The sequence below is a fragment of the Vombatus ursinus genome, unplaced genomic scaffold, assembly GCF_900497805.2.
Source record: "Vombatus ursinus unplaced genomic scaffold, bare-nosed wombat genome assembly UNPS02014816.1, whole genome shotgun sequence".
NCBI lineage: Eukaryota > Metazoa > Chordata > Mammalia > Diprotodontia > Vombatidae > Vombatus > Vombatus ursinus.
Window position 1 is genome coordinate 9311545 of NW_020954594.1, and position 17263 is coordinate 9328807.

Sequence of the window (17263 nt, forward strand, 5' to 3'; positions counted from 1 at the left end):
TATCTATCTATCTATCTCCTATTTTTCTTTCAGATGGTAAACTGTGAATTATCTTTTGCAAACTGTTCACCTCTCTCTCTCTCCTTTTCTTTTTGGTGAAGCAATGGGGGTTAAGTGACCTGCCCAGGGTCACACAGCTAGTAAGTGTCAAGTGCCTGAGGCTGGATTTGAACTCAGATCCTCCTGACTGTAAGGCCAGAGCTCTATCCACTGCGCCACCTAGCTGCCCCTTGTCTGTTCATCTCTTGACAAAGTTTCCATTCTGAATTTACTGTAAGTTTGAACCTAAGTTTAAGACTGTCTTCTAGTTATCCAAGAGTTCTTATAAAAAGGGAACCCTTTCTTAAGTAATTTATGAGACTTATTGAATGTGATTTTATTGAGTTCAGTTACTTCTCTGTCTTCTTGTCTAGCTTGTTTCACATGTTTTATTTTCTAGTTTTTGGGATTAGTACTACATTGTTTTGACGATTATTGCCCTCTAATATAGTTTAAGATCCAGCAGTCCTGTTCTTCCTTCATTTGTATCTTTTTTTCATTACTTCCTTTGATATTCTAGGCATCTTGGCATAATACGGGGAGTGCTAGATTTGGAATCTAGAAGATCAGAGTCTGAATCTTACCTAAAATACCTATTAGTCATGTGACCTGAGCAAGTCACCTAACTTCTCAGTTTCAGTATGAAGTTAATAATAGTCTTAAATGATGAAATAATGTATAAAAGTACTTTATGACTCAAAGTGTCTTATGAATACTAGCTATTATAATTATTTGTTATTTAGTTAGGTGGTGCAGTGGGTAAAAATGCTGGGCCTAGAGTTGGGAAGGCTAGAGTTCAATCTAGTCTCAAGACACTGAGCAGCAGTGTGACCCTGGGCAAATCACTTAACCTTTGTCTGCCTGAGTTTTCTCAATCGTGAAATAAGGATAATAACGGCATCTACCTCACAGTATTGTTGTGAAGATCATCTGACATAACACTTGTAATGTGCTTAGCACAGTGCCTGGCACATAGTGGGTGCTTAAAAATGTTTGCTTTTTTCCTCACCTCCCTAGCCTCTTCTCAAATTCAATCTATCTCCACAAAATATCCCTTTGATAGTTTGGTTGGTAGGTTAATGGTGGAAAATATTTTTGGCAGTATTGACATTTTTATTATATTGGCATGGCCCAGCCATAACCACAGAATATTCTCATTTCTTTCTTTCTTTTTTTGGTTAGGCAATGGGGTTAAGTGACTTGCCCAGGGTCACACAGCTAGTAATTGTTATGTGTCTGAGGCCAGACTTGAATTCAGGTCCTCCTGAATCCAGGGCTGGTGCTCTATCCACTGCGCCACCTGGCTGCCCCCTCCATTTCTTTAAGGAGCATTTTATAACTATCTATGATAGTTACTGACAGCCTCATTCCATTTCCTTGTTCTAAATAAGTCATATCATCTTGTTGTATTTTTAAGTATTCTATGAATTCACCAATATATAAGTAGTGAAGTGATATGAAAAAAGTTTCTCAAAGAACAGCAAATTAAATCAAAATTGCTCTAATTCACAAATAATAAAAAATCAAATCAAAACAACCCTAAAGTTGTACTTTACAGTTATTCAACAAGCATTTGACAAATACTATATGCTAGATGCCATTCTAAGTGCTAATAATGGAGAAAAGACAGTATCTTCCCTCAAGGAGATCTCATTATAGTGTGAGAGAGAAAACAAAAATAATTATGTATATAACATGCATGTATGTGTTGATATATATATGGATTGCATATGATATATATACAGCAACACATATATGCATATAAACATATACATAAATATCTATATCTATAGATTTACCTATTTAGAAAGCAGATTGAAGATTATCCCAGAAAGCAGGCAATGGAAGCACAAGAGAGTGGGATTTCAGAAAGTAGAATGTGAGCTGAGTCCTGAAGAAATAAAGAGAAGGGAAGAGAAGGGGGTAAGGAAAGAGAGCATTTTAGGCATGGGGGACAGTAAACACCAAGGCATGTGTTAGAAGATGGAATGTCTTAATGGAGAAACAGCAAAAAAGCCAGTGTAGCTGGATCACAGAATAGATGATGGGAGTAAAATATATTAAGAGTGGTGAGACAGGAAGGAACCATGTTGTAAAATGTGTTTAAATTAGAATTTATATTTGTTTCTGGAAGCAATGGCAAGCCACTGAGATTACTGAGTAGGCAGAATGGCATTGCCAAACTCGTGCTTTAGGAAAATCACTTTGGTTTAAAACTAAGTAAAGGAGGAGCGGCTAGGTGGTGCAGTGGATAGAATTCCAGCCTTAGAGTCAGGAGGACCTGAGTTCAAATGTGACCTCAGACACTTGACACTTACTAGCTATGTGACCCTGGGCAAGTCACTTAACCCAACAGGAAGAGGAAGAAGAGGAAGAGGAAGAGGAAGAGGAAAAAGAAGAAGAAGAAGAAGAAGAAGAAAAAGAAACTAAATGAAGGACAGATTGGAGCTAGGTACAGTCAGGACAAGGAGACAAAGCTAAAAGGTTATTGCAAAGGTACCAGTGAGATGTTAAGGATCCAAGTGAGTAGAGACAAAGGAACATTAACAAAGAATATTGTGAAAAGAGAAATAACAAGATTTGCAAAGAGATGGGATATATGAGGTCACTGTGAGTGAGGAATGCAGTATGACACGGCGGTTTTGAGCCCAGATAACTGTGAAGGTAGTAGTGCCATCAAAAAGAAAAGGAAAGATGGGATGGTCTTTCATTCTCCAGCTACCACTTCTTTTGCAGAGGTGAGGGACTGTGGGTGTCAAACACTGCATATAATGTTGGATTTTCTTTGATGTTAGTTTTATGGATTTTTTTTCTTTATTCTACTTTTAAAATTCTTAATTATAAAAGATGGTTTCCTGGGAAGGTGGAAAGGGAGAAATACAGTGGGAAATGTTAGTGGTATAAAAAACAAAAGATATCAATAAAATTTTATTTCAACAACACTAAAGGGTGTTGTATTTTGTCCAAAGTCTTTTATGTTTCCATTGATATAATCATGGAATTTTTATTGTTTTGTTACTAATATGGTCTGTTAGAGTCATAGTTTTCACACTAATATTGAACCAATCCTGTATTCTAACATATAAATCCAACCTGGTCATAAAGTAACATTTAAAAAATGTTTCTACAGCCTCTTTGCTAACATTTTATTCAATATTTTTGCATTGATATTCATTAGAGATACTGTTCCTGCTTCAGAGGGATTCAAGAGTTGCAGCTTTGTGGTTTTGAGCTAGGTTGAGGCTCCCTGGCCTGTCCTACTTACGACTACCTGCAGGTTTCTACCTGTTAATCACAGCTCAAGCTAGATTTCCCCTCCCCTTTTCTGAGGACTGACAGACTTCTGGTTGTTATCTTACACAGTTCTCATCTGGATGAAGAAGCTTACTATTATTTTTCTTTGGTATTCTTGATCACTGATCTGTCTTGTGCCCTGTCCCCTTTTAGTTATGTTTGCTGGAGTGTATGCCAGAGAGTTGGGCTCGTCTACATGTTTTCATGTAGCTATTTTAATTGGAAGCTTCTGTGTGTGTGTTTGTGTTTGTGTGTGTACGTGTATATATAACTATACATATATACATACACCACACAATTGCTGGGTCATCCAACAACTATCTTTCACTTTCATTTAACTTGGAAGTCTACTTCCCTTTGTGATTATACATTTTCTGAATGATCTATTTTATTTCATTGCTTGAGTGAAAACTGGTAATCTGGAGCCTATGTATGACCACAATGCACTTGTCCATTGTCCTTGTGTACCATTATTCTTCATCTATTTAGTTTTTCTTGTGCATTTTGCTAGGCCAATTTTCCTTGCATTATTATAGATCTATAATGTTCTGAGGTTGAGGTATTGGGCATAATAGCATACCTATAGGATAAATTTTCGGGGGGGGGGAGGTCCATGAACTTTCATGGTAAAAAATTACACTGTTATTTGTAGTAACCTTTAACTCATATTTAGCATTTCCAAGAAAACATTATTCAGAGAAGTAGTCCATAAGCTTCACCGGACTGTTAAATAGGTTCATGATACAGGAAAGGTTGAGAACCTCTGCTGTATAAACAGGATCATATGGAGGACTTGGGTATAGGGAATTTCTCTTCTATGTGAACTCTACTAGGAAAACACCTTATTTTAACATACATCTTCTGAGTTACCTTTTTTGCTACAGCTATCAAGGAATTCTATATATTCTCAACATATCCAAGGGTGATAGCATGATGGAGAAGAGCCTTTAATGCATTTTGCTTAAAACAAATAAAATATTAGTTTCAAACCAACAAATGAAACAGAAAGATATTCTGGATTTTGAAATTTTACTCTTGACTGTGACGATGTGGTCAGTTGCAAAAACTTATTTTGAAACCTTCTTGTTCCAATCTTCTATTTTGATTAAGGATACCCTCAATACATTCTGCAGTTCATTTTATAGTAATCAGATAAAATAAACTTGAGGATGAAATACCAATCCCCTGTGACAATTTGAAACACCAGTGAATCAGTTCACAAAATTGGTATCTAGGATAAAAAAGAGATTTACTACATTAGCCAAAAAATATACCTTGAAGTCAACGAAAATGTAGATCTCAAATCTCTCAAAACCATGTATTTTTTCCAGCAAAGGACTACAAACACAGATATAAATGTTTACGCTCTTCTTTCACTTCATTTCTTCAAGCACTGGATTAACACAGCAATATTAAAGCATCTTCAATATTTTTATATAGATTTCATCTAAGCTTAGCAAATTCTGCTTACTTATATTTTTTAGAAGCAAATAAAGTAAATTTAAATTTATTATCTCTTTTATGCCCCTAAAATTTAGTGAAACTTGGAAGACCTTAAAAGTGAGCAGAAGTAGGGGAACAATTTATACAGTGACCACAAAATGTATAAAGGAAAATGATATTGAAAGACACCAGTATTCTGATCAGTGAACATATTATTTGTTTTCATAGAGGGCTTCTATTTGGGGGGCAAAGGGCAAGTTAGCAGTTAATGACAGAGATGCAAAAAAAACCCCACAAGAAAATAAAAGAGAAAATAATGTCAACGGAAGAAAATAAAAATAAGTTTATATGGTGCATATAGAGTATTTTTTTCTACTAATGTGTTAAATTACACATACACACACACACATCCTAAATGTATATGTACATATATACATTTATGGAAACCACATAAGTTCAGTTTCTTAGACAGTCTTTCTTGTTCTTAATATATTTATGTCTGACAATTAAATTCATGATAAAAAAATTTAAAAACTTGATGAAATTATATATTTTTATATAAATTTTACCTTTTTTGCCCAAATAATATTTTATAATTTATTCATTAATATTCAATACCATTACTATTTTAAAGATGAGTATTAAGGAGATATTTTAGGTTAATCATAATCAGAAATGATCTATTTTTAAAAATAGCTTATTTTCTGATGTTCTTCTATCTCAGTACTGAAGGATAACTCTTTGGGAGTTTCTAGGTTTCTAATGTCTACCTGTTATTTTCAAACTTAGGACTTTAGAACACACTGAAAAATTAATTCTTAGACTGAGTACTATGAACTTTAAAATTTTTCCTTATATCATCCAAACTCTTTGTCCATTTCTGGTTTTTGTAGGAAAAAACCCCCAAAAAACTTTTATTTATTTTGAAAGCCAGAAAGTTTCTTCTTTGTCTTCATCACCAAACTTCAAAACTATGATGTGGCTAGATGAACTCATCTGAGTTTCTCCTTTCTTTGGTTTTATAAATTGTTTTTCTGTACAGAATGTCATTCTCATCCACAGTGCTTTTTAATCTTTTTTCCAGTTGAGTTATTTCTGATCTTGCTTTTCCATCTCAGATGTTCCATCTGCCATTCTCTCCTCTCTTGTCTTGATACAACTTGATACTTTCATAGTTTTGAGCTATATGCCATACTTCTGAATTTCATCATATTCTCCCAAGATTCTTTAGGTACATTTAGTTCCCCTAACCCATCTCATTTTTTAAAATCAATTTAATTTCTTCTTTTAATTTTTACATTATTTTACATTTCTATCTAACAATCATATCTTCAGTCACCCTTTAAACTGTTCTGGATGCAAACTTTGAAGCTGTTTCTGTGTATCTTTCTTCTGACATTCTCTCCCACCCCTCACTACTTCTTATTGCATCATATTTTTTATTTTATCAGTCTCTTCTTTGGTTTTTCATTATCTTTTTGGTTTTAGTTTCATTGTTAGAGTTCCTAAGAAGTTTCTTTATCCTCAGCATTTCTATTGTTATTTTAGGATTAAAGGAAGTGATCTTATTCTATGATCTTTCTAAAGTATTTTATAAGATCATAGAATTTCACATTGCAAGGGACCCTAAAGATAATCTAGTTCAATACTCTCATTTTATAGATGACAACACTGGGGCCCAGACAGGTTAAATGAACTTCTCAAGGTCTGATGAACAAGAAGAAATGGAATATGGAATCAGGACTTTGGATTCCATATCAAATGTTCTTTTCGCCAAACCACAATATTGAATCACATTTAAATTTCCAAAGTTAAATTCAATGCTTTACATAATAGTTATTAGCCACCTGACCTTATACAAATCATTTCAACTCTTCAACTCATCTTCATCTCTAAAAATGGAGATAACAGAAAATAAAATATCTGGCTTATAAAGTTGCCAAGAGAAAAACACTTTGTAATGGAAGTATGAGCCATTATTTATATGCAAGTGCACAACTACAAAGTAAGTCTTTTGAAAGCTATAACCGTTCCTTATACTTTTTAGTGGCTTGAGTTCCTAGCCAAGTACCCTGAAATTTGGCAGCAATAAAGTACTGTTGACTCTGAATGCAATATTTTACTAATCAAGCCATAAATATACGTGAATTATTTTCTTTTTGCAAAATCTGTCCAATTAGTCTAATTTAATTGGGGGAAGGAACAGATCTGTGACATCACTGGACAGAGAACTGAGAATGAGGAAAATTCATTTACCAAATGCAGGTCAGAACCTGCCTTGCCAGCTATAATCTTAGATAGTTGTCTCAGTACACTTAGAGGTTAAGTGATTCGGCAAGGTTCACACAGCCAGTATGTCAGAGGGAAGACCTGAACCCAGGTAGTCCTGACTTTCAAGGCCAGCACTCTATCCACTATGCCAAATTTCCTCTCTTATTCTTCTTTAAGTATTAAAAAAAAATCTATTGTCTATTGTGAGCAAAGTATCATACCAGGAGATAAGATAAATAAGACATGTTCTCAAATAATTGTAATGTAATATGAAATACAATTATAGTACAAAAAAAGGTAAAAAAAAATACGATGAATATGAATGTACAATCTCTTCAGTAATAGCTCTCTCTGGCTATTAGAGTTGGGGGTAAGACATGCAAAACCTGTACTCTAAGTCTAAGACATCAGTAGAGTCAGGTGAAATCAACAGCAAATTCTCATCAACTGCTACTACACTCTAGCAATTTAAGCAGCTTGGTCCAGCAGCCAGCCCCTGGCCAATTACAGAGACACACTGTCGGGAGTCCTGCTGCCATGGAACACACCTTTCTTCTGAACCATCTTCTGAAGTAATGACCCAAAGGAAAAGGCATAAAGGGGTAGCACTGGGTCCCTCACCAGACCTCTAGATTAGCAAATCCTATATGACCTAATGAATCCTATAAAACAGTCATCACTCAGCAAAGTTAGGAATGGAACTGACTAAAATTATTATCATGGAAAAATACTCATTACGGCTTATATTGTGTTAGTCTCACTGCTTTTGGGTAGGGGCAGTGGATCAGAGAATGATCTGCAGGCAGGGCTGTGGCTGAGTAGTTTGCAGAATTTTTTCCCCTCTTTCTTTCTTTTAAACAGGTTGTCATTTTTGTATCCCTAAGACCCCAAGATTTCTCTGCTACAGAGGAGTAAATGCTGTAAGATGCAAAAGTCCCAGCATACTTGTAATGTTCAAAGGAGAGACCATTTCTGGTTGGGGACTGGTGGTTTGCGAGAAGGGGAAAGAATAAGGGAAACTTACTAAGAGACTTATACTTCAAAGAAAGCAAAATGGCAAAAATATTTATATCAGCTCTTTCTGTAGTGGCAAATGACTGGAAACTAAGGGGCTGTCCATTTAGTGAGAATGGCTGGATAAATTTGGAATATGAAAGTAACAGAATAGTATTGTTCCATAAAGAATAATGAAAGGAACAATTTTAGAGGAACCTGATAAGACTTACATGAACTGATGCAGAGTGAAGTGAGCAAAACCAGAATACAATAATCATGACACTAAGGTCTCTGTTCATAACACTATGACTAATCCCACTCACTTTCTGAAAGAAAAGTGATGGATTCTAGACGCAAAATGAAAAATAAATTTTTGGACATGGCTAATGTGAGAATTTGTTTTGCTTGAGTGTGTATATTTCTTAAAAGATTTGTTTTTCTTTTTTGTCAATTGTGGATGAAAGGTGGGAGGAAAAGGACGGCTAAGGCTAGGGTCTCCTCCAAAAAAATTGAGAAGATAAGAAAAACCAGACAGAATCAGAGATAAACAGAATAACATTGAAAGTGGCTGAATTATCTTTTATTGATTTAATTATCAATTTAAATCATTTAAATGACTATCAATTAAAAGGAAAGGCAAGCTTGACGTAAGAGATATTAGTTTCACAGACAATGCTCATTTTATTTGATATCTGCTAAGTTCAGAATAAAATAATTTTAAAAAGAGTAAGGGAAACCTTCATGGAGGAGGCAACATTTTAGCTGGGTCCTGAAAGATTTTAACAGGGAGAAATACAGATGGGGAGATAATTCAGACACAGGAAATAGTGTGAGCAAAATTTGAGAGGGACACTGCTGATATGTTTGAAAAATGGAAAGTACTGAAAGCTGGAGTAAGTAGTAATAATATATAACAAGGCTGAAAATACAAGTTGGAATCCAGATTCCATGGATTGATCATTGTGTAGATTAGAGTTCTTAATTCTTCCGGAATTGTTCATTTTGACCATTTTAATGTTATGGTATAAATTATTCTACTAGATCTGTTCATTTCTCTCTTTATCAATTTATACAAATCACCCAATAAGTCAGTGAAATCATCTCTTTAATTTCTTATAGTATCAAAGAATTCTTTTATATTCACATATATCTGTTCAGTCATTCCCCAATGTGGGTACAGACCTAGTCATGGTATCACTGGTTTAAAGTACATGCACAGTTATAAACTACTATCCAGAATGGCTGGATCAATTCAAAGCTTCAATGACAGTGTTATCAGTGCACCTATTTTTCCAAAGCCCCTCTAACATTTGTCATTTTCTTTTATTGTTGACATTGTCAATCTGATAGGTACAAACTGCATGTAAAGAGTTGTTTAAATGTACATGTAATTATCAGTGATTTGGATAATTTTTTTTTCTTATGATTACTTCCCTTGCACTGGATTGCTTTTCTTGAAAACTGCCTGTTCATAGACTTCAACCATTTATCAGTTCTTTACATAGTTGGTAAATGAGACCTTTATCAGAGAAACTTACTACACAGATTTCCCCCCACCCCAATTCAATTGTTTCCCCTCTAATCTTAGCTCCTTTGGATTAATTTGTGCAAAACCTTTTTGACTTTATGTAATCAAAATTGTCCAATTTATTTTTTTGTGATTCTCTCTACCCAGTGCTCGGTAACGTATTCTTCTATTCATAGAAATGAAAGGCAATTTCTTCTTTGTTCTTCTAATTTGTTTATGTGACCTTTTATATGTAGATAATGTATCAAATGAGATCTTATCTTGGGCTATGTGTGAGATATTGGTCTAAACCTAATTTCAGCCAGATTCCTGTCCAGATTTCCCAGTAGTTTTTATCAAATAGTAAAACCCTTACCCTAGTAGCTGGGGTACTTGGTTCATTGAACAATAGGCTACTAGGTTAGTTGTTTTGCTATGTTGTATATTTAATCTATTCCACTGATTGATCTCTCTATTTTTAACTGTTACCAAATTATTTTGGTGATTGTTGCTTTGTAGTATGGTGTGAGATTTGGTATTTCAAGGCCCTCTTCATTCCCACTTTAAAAAATTAAGTCCTTTGAGATTCTTGACCTTTTTTTTTCCAAATGAATTTTGCCTTCTAGCTAAGATCAAGTTGTTTTGCTCTCTTTTTATGTAATAACAGATACTGATTATATGTGCATATATATATATATATATATATATATATATGGAGTTTAAATATGTGCCATTATATTTTATTATTACCATCTATGTCCTCATTCAGAAAAAAAAGCTTCGGAGTGAGGTTCCACTTCTGGGAGCCAAGATGGCTGAGTAAGAAGTAAGTCACTCTCACCATCCCTTATTAACCTTTGAAAGCTCAGAAAATATCGCCCCAGGAAAAACCCTGGAACAGCTGAACCAGCAGAAAGAAGGGGTGCAGCAATCTGGTAGCCTAGGAAGCTTGAGAGATTAATGGGAAAGACTGCTCTTTCCCTGGAGGAAGGGGAGCAGTACAGAATGAGAGGCGTCCCAGCAAGCTAGCGGAAAGCCTCACCTCAGCATACCAGGGGAGATCCTGAACCCCAGGTGGTGGAGCAGGCAAGAACTAACACCAGAACCCTCGAGTGTCTCAGTACAGGTAGGGGAACCAGTGGAAATCGGCTCTGAAAACCACCCCGTGCTGGGGCGGTTCTACCATAGCCAAGTCACCCAGTGCCTCAGCAAAACTCTGGGAAGTGCTCCAAGGGGGAAAGCCCCAGGCAGAGAAACATTCATCTAAAAAGAGCCAATGAAAGCAAAAGGAAAGGCCTGGGTGAGCAGGCAACCTCCAGGGACCAGAATACCCAATCGTACAGATAGGGTTCCATTGTTGCTGATTCTAGCCCAACACCAGGTAACCTGCCAGAACCCTACAGCCTCCAAATGCCAGCAGTTGAGGCCCCAGCACACAAAGCCAGTGACCAGACCCTGGGCTCCCAGCACAAGAGGCTTGGGTCAGTGCCCCCTGCTCCCCAGTAGGAGAGCTCATTCTTTTTAAAGGTCAGGAAATAAGCAAACACCATGAGCAAAAAGACATTTACCATAGATTCTTATTATGGGAACAGTGAAGATCAAGGCAGAAATTCTGAAGAGGACAACATTGTCAACAAGCCCACATCTGGAACCTCAAAAGGGAATATGAACTGGTCTGAAGTCCAAAAAGCCTCTTGGAAGGGCTCAAGGAGTTTAAAAGTCAAATAAGAGAGGTGGAAGAAAAATTGGGAAAAGAAATGAGAGGTATGCAAGAGAGAATCAATAGCTTACAAAGGGAAGGACAAAAATTAAATGAAGAAAACAACTCTTTAAAAAGCAGAATTGGCCAAACAAAAAAGGAGACACAAAAACTCATTGAGGAGAAGAATTCCTTAAAAAATAAAATGGGCCAAATGGAAAAGGAGGTACAAAGTCTAATAGAAGAAAACAATTTGTTAAAAATTAGAATTGGGCAAATGGAAGCTAATGATTCTGAGATATCAAGAATCAGTCATACAGAAACAAAAGAATGAAAAAATAGAAGAAAACATAAAATACCTCACTGGTAAAACAACTGACCTGGAAAAAAGATCCAGGAGAGACAATTTAAAAATTGTTGGTCTACCTGAAAATCACGATGAAAAAAAGAGCCTGGACAGCATCTTTCAGGAAATCATCAAGGAAAAATGCTCTGAGGTCCTAGAACCAGAGGGTAAAATAGTCATAGAACCCACTGATCACCTCCTGAAAGAGATCCCAAAGTGAAACCGCCAAGGAAAATTCCAAAGCTACTAGGTCAAAGAGAAAATTCAGTAAGCAGCCAGAAAGAAACAATTTAAATATCATGGAACCACAGTCAGGATTACCTAGGACCTTACAGCTCCTACATTAAAAGATTGTAGGGTGTGGAATACGATATTCCATAAGGCAAAGGAGCTTGGATTACCAACTATCCAGCAAAAATGAGCATAATCTTTCAGGGGAGGAGATGGACATTCAACAAAATAGGGGACTTCCAAACCTTCCTGATAAAAAGACCAGAGCTCAAAAGAAAATTTGATTTTCAAATACAAGACTCAAGAGAGACATAAAAAAGTAAATGGGACAGAAAAAAAACAACGTGTTATTAATAAGGGCAAACTTAGATGGAAGCATACTATTTGCTATTTTTTTTTCTTCTGTTTTGTTTCCTCTTTCTGATGTTTTCTCCTATTGGTTCTAATTCTTCCTTATAACATGACTAATGTGAAAATATGTTTAATAGGAATGCATATGTATAGTCTATATCAGATGGCATGCCTTCTTGGGGAGGGAGGCGGGGATACAGGGCAAGAAAAATTTAAAACTCAAAAGCTTATGGAAGTGATTGATGACAAATCAAAGCAAATTAATAATAATTAAAGCTTTGAAGTGAGGCTGAAATCTTTATGTTTTATACACAGTTGTCATGAGTGTCGACAGGAAGACTCTCAAGTAGTTTTTAAATTCTTTAGTTATTTTAAATGGAATTTCTCTTTCTACCACTTCTTGCTGGACTTTACTGGCAGCATACGAAAATGTTGATACTTTATGACAATGTGCTTTACCTGTGATCTTTCTAGAAAGCACTCTAGTTTATCCCCATTACATATTATGCTGGTACCTGGTTTTGGAAAGGGCCCATTTATTCTAATGTTTTCTTTCTTTCCTTTTTTTTTTTTTTAACAAAAATTGGCATTTTATTTTGTTTTTTTCTGTTTGTTGATATAATCATATGATTTTGTTATTAATATATCAATTACATAGTTCTCCTAATATTAAACTATTATCTAATCTGACTTAAAAAAAATTATCAGTTTTAGAAATGAGAAAGGAAAATTCACAAAAAATGAAGGAATAATATAGTTAGAGTTCATGTAGTATTATAATTAGCAGCTAGGTGGTGCAGTGGTTAGAGTGCCAGGCTGGAGTCAGGAAGACTCATTTTCCTGAGTTCAAATCTGGCCTCAGACATTTACCAGCTGTGTGACCCTGGGTAAATCACTTAACCCTGTTTGCCTCAGTTTTCTCATTTGTCAAATGAGCTGGAAAAGAAAATCATAAATCACTGCAGTGTCTTTGCCAAGAAAATCCCAAATGAGGCCATGAAGAGTCAGACATGACTGAACAACAACAAAAAACAAAGTATTAGAATGAAGAACTATTTTGGCATAATGTTTAAGACAGAAAAAAGACTGTAAGATGTTAAGTTAATGGTTATTTTATCTTTTTAACCCTATTAAGACTTTGAGTCATTATGTAGTCAGAGAAATACTTTTTAATAGCACTTCCAACACTACAGCCAAGACTAGATAAACTCAAACTCAAAAATAATAAATACATCAAATGAAATGAAAACAATCAAAACAGATGATGGAAAAGAAGTTTCTTTGAGGTAATCCACAAGGAATTTTCTTTAAAGCAAAATTTTGTGCTGCCACTTTCCTATTCTACCCCTAGGTCACATGCTATAAACCCTACCTGATGGCAGTTCTAGTATCAAAAGAAGTTTGGAATTATTTGAAAGTGAAGTTGACAGTTACCAAGGATTCTTGTCAGTCAACCCAGAATAACTTCAATTACTAGAAATATGGTCTCTGGTAGGGTCAGCTCCTTCAGTGTTAGTGTCAAAAAGAGTTCTGAACTACTAACTGGTGGGATGAACAATCATCTAGTTCATTTACAAGCTGCATTTGGAGGAGTTCTGTATCAAAGATGATCTGATTAGAGTTTATCAGCATCCTTTGCCAGGGCTACCTGAATACTTTTTATTATTAATCCTAATCTAAAAGAGGTCTAATTTCAAGATGGCAGTGAAGTGAATCTTTATATTGATGACATCATTTTACCAGACCAGATGAGTCCTGCTGCCTATTCCCCCAATGGAAAACAGCTCACTTCCAAAAAACAAACAAACAAACAAACAAGAAAACCAAAACAAACAAACAAAGGGACAGGGGTAGGGACAATTGAGCAAAGAAAAACCAATAAAATAAGAAAATACAAAAGAGTAAAAGCACCCCAGGATAAAACTCCAAAAGGGAATAATTCTACAATTCTATAGTTACTACTATTAGAATGAATCACCAAAAAGGGAATAAGAACTATGAATGAGAATAAGATCTATGTTTAAGAAATTCCAAAGAATTCAGAAGACCTAATAAAAAATGAAAGGAAGACATAAGGAGCAAAATAGAAAGCCTAGAACAGAAAATCTTACTAAAGCAGTGGACATCCAGAAAAACAAACAAACAAACAAACAAAAAAAAAACCAGAAGAGAATATAAAAGTTAGAAATTCAATGACAGGGTAAAAATACTTTAACAAAGTTAAAAGAAAGCAACTTAAGAAGAAATTGTGAGCTAGCTACTATTTGAAATAACTGACTTTCAACATAGGGAAGAAGAAGATAATATAAGAATCACCAAGCTTCCAGAAGAGCTTGAAGCAAAACCCCCTAAATATTATATTTTGAGAAATCATAAAAGTAAACTGTCCAGCAGTACTGGAACCAAAGGGAAAGGGCACATAGGAAGAATTTACATGCCACCAGAAAAGAGAAATTTAAGATAGGATACAGTGAGAAATGATGATGATGTTGATAGTTAGCATTTACCTAGTACATTAAAGTATACAAAGTGATTTACAAATGTTTTCTCATTTTATCTTCACAACAATCCTGGGAGGAAGGTGTTGATCCATTTTTTTTAGATAAGGAAAGGGGACACTGAGGGGCCGTAAGGTTCAGTAACTCACACAGAGTGACATAGTTAGCAAGTGTCTGAGGCCTGATCTGAACTCAAGACTTCCTGACCTAAGTCCACACTGCATTGCCTAGACCTGTGAGATTCTGGAGAAATCCCTGAAAGTAGGCATAGAATATATGCTATCAAGAAAACCAAATCAGAATTATTGAGAACCGAGTATCAACTATGATAAAGGAAAGAAAGAGATGTATTATGATTGAGATAAAGGCAAAAGGTAAAAGACTACAATGAAAAGAATAACTGATTCTGCAAAATTGTGCATGGTTTTATAGGAAAAAAGTAAGGAGCTTTGCATGAGGCTTCTGAAACATGGGTCTGATAAAGTGAACAATGGTGAGACAATGCAGATCCTAGCCACAGTGTACATAAAACACTGGAGTAGTTGAGGCCCTTCAGCCTCATTAAAGCCCAAGGCATCCCTGAAACCCATTGCTCCATAGGAACATAAGGGGAGGTTGGACATTGGCTGTCAGGTCACTATTAAAACAGGGGTCACCTAACAGATACATCATGGCATTTCAATCTCCTGGGGGACTTGGAGGAGACAGATCACTGAGGGAAAAGGCATCACAAGCTACTGGGCATCTTTATGATAATCCTGATACTGGTTATTGTAGGTATGGTCAGAGGGGAGTTAACACCAAACAATAACAAACAAGTAGGGAGAAAATGATTTCCTTTCTAGTGACTGGGATAGAGCACTGAATACTGGACAACTGAGTCCCTTACAATAACCCTAAGTATCTATTAGGAAGGTGGATGACACCAGGTTGCTCAGAACAGGGAGTTGAAGAAGGTTGTCCCATTAAATGCTGAGGCCATTCCTGACCTCAACTATAAGAGAAACATCTCCTTGTAATTCAGTTGTTTTTTCTAAAATAAAAAATTGATATTGTTTCATTATCTCTCATCGGTTTTAGCATAATATTTCTCTGCTTGTGTCTCTAAACTGCATCTATTTTTATTGTTGCCATGTCGAGATAATAATTGCTGTTCTTTTGGATTTACACGAAGCATAATAAATCCACTCTAAATCTCATTGTAATATTGTATGAATCACAGTGTTTTTAAGTATGTCTCTTGTAAAAAAAATTATTGGGCTTACCTTTCTAATCTGTCTTTTTCTTTTTTTAACAAAGTTCATCTGTTATATCTGTATGTTAGTGGTTCTGATTATTAAGTTTTTTTCTACTCTTTATAAAATCCTGTTATATATTTCTTTTCTCCTTATTTAGAAGAAAAAAAAGGGGGAAATTAAATCAACTCTAGGTCTGTCTATAGTTTATAACAATTGAAACCATCTTGTTCTAGGCCAGTATTGTCCAAAACGCAGTTGGTGATGTAGGACTAGAGCTCAGAAGACAAACTAAGGCTAGATATCTAGATCTGGGAAACATATGCACGGAAAAGATCCAGGGGAAGAAGGTCATGAATAGACTCAAATGCTGAATCAGTTTTCAATAAGGATGAGAGGTGAGAAAAGGCCATAGTGCAAGGAAGAGATCATTGGCAACTTTGAAGAGAGCAGAATACAAAAGGCCCAGAGAAGTGAAGCCAAGATGGTAGAGTAAAAGCAGAGACTCACCTGAGCTCTCCTCTAAACCCTTCCAAATACCTTTAAGAAATGACTCTAAACAAATTCTAGAGCAGTACAAGCCACAAAAAGACAGAGTATAAAACAAATTTCCAGCCCAAGATAACCTGGAAGGTCAGCAGGAGAGGTCTGTTGCACCTGGGTAAGAGAAAAGCATACTCCAGTTCAGGCTGTGCCAGCACAGACTGGGCCCCAGCAAACCGACTGAAACTGCAGCACTGGCAGTTTCCAGACCTATCAGCCCACAGACACCAAAGAAAACTAAGAAGGTTGGCAAGAAAGGTGTGTCACACCTGGGTGAGAGTAGACAGCAGTCCAGTGCAGGCCGCACCAGCACAGTCCCAGCCTTGGAAATGACTGAATCAGTAGCAGAAACAGCGGCAGCTGCTTCCAGAACTCTCAGCCCACAGATGGTAAAGTGGTTGAACAAATGGTCAGGAAGAAATTACAGGCGTCTTTTTGCTCACAATGAGGCAGGGTTTCTGTTGCTTTTACCCATACTTGAATCTGGGTTGCAGTCCTGGGTGGCAGTCCCAAGGTAAGGAGGAGAACTAGCTTAGCAGAGCTTGTGGCCTCAGTGGAGGGAGGACCCTTCTCACAGTTACAGGGCAGAAACGAATGCTTGTGGTTACTCACAGACCAGGGCACAGGCCAGGAGAGGAGTAAATATCTCTCCTTAGATCATACCACCTTGGAAGAACTGAAAACTCATGAAACCCCTGAAATTCAAGACAGTGCACCCTCCTCCCTAGAAGTAGAGCCCCACTTTAACAAAGAATTAAAAGTCAAGTAATACGCTGGGAAAATGAACAAACAATGGAAAAAAAAAACTCT

At 36.1% G+C, this 17263-nt stretch overlaps 1 long non-coding RNA gene across 1 annotated transcript in view; it reads right to left on the minus strand.

Moving 5' to 3' along the window:
• Window positions 1-4345: 4345 nt before the first annotated feature.
• The window catches only part of LOC114023195, a 244761-nt gene continuing 231843 nt past the window's right edge, over window positions 4346-17263 (minus strand). The window contains exon 4 of the long non-coding RNA XR_003566758.1: window positions 4346-4564. This is a non-coding gene — a long non-coding RNA (uncharacterized LOC114023195). The remainder of the gene's footprint in view (window positions 4565-17263) is intronic.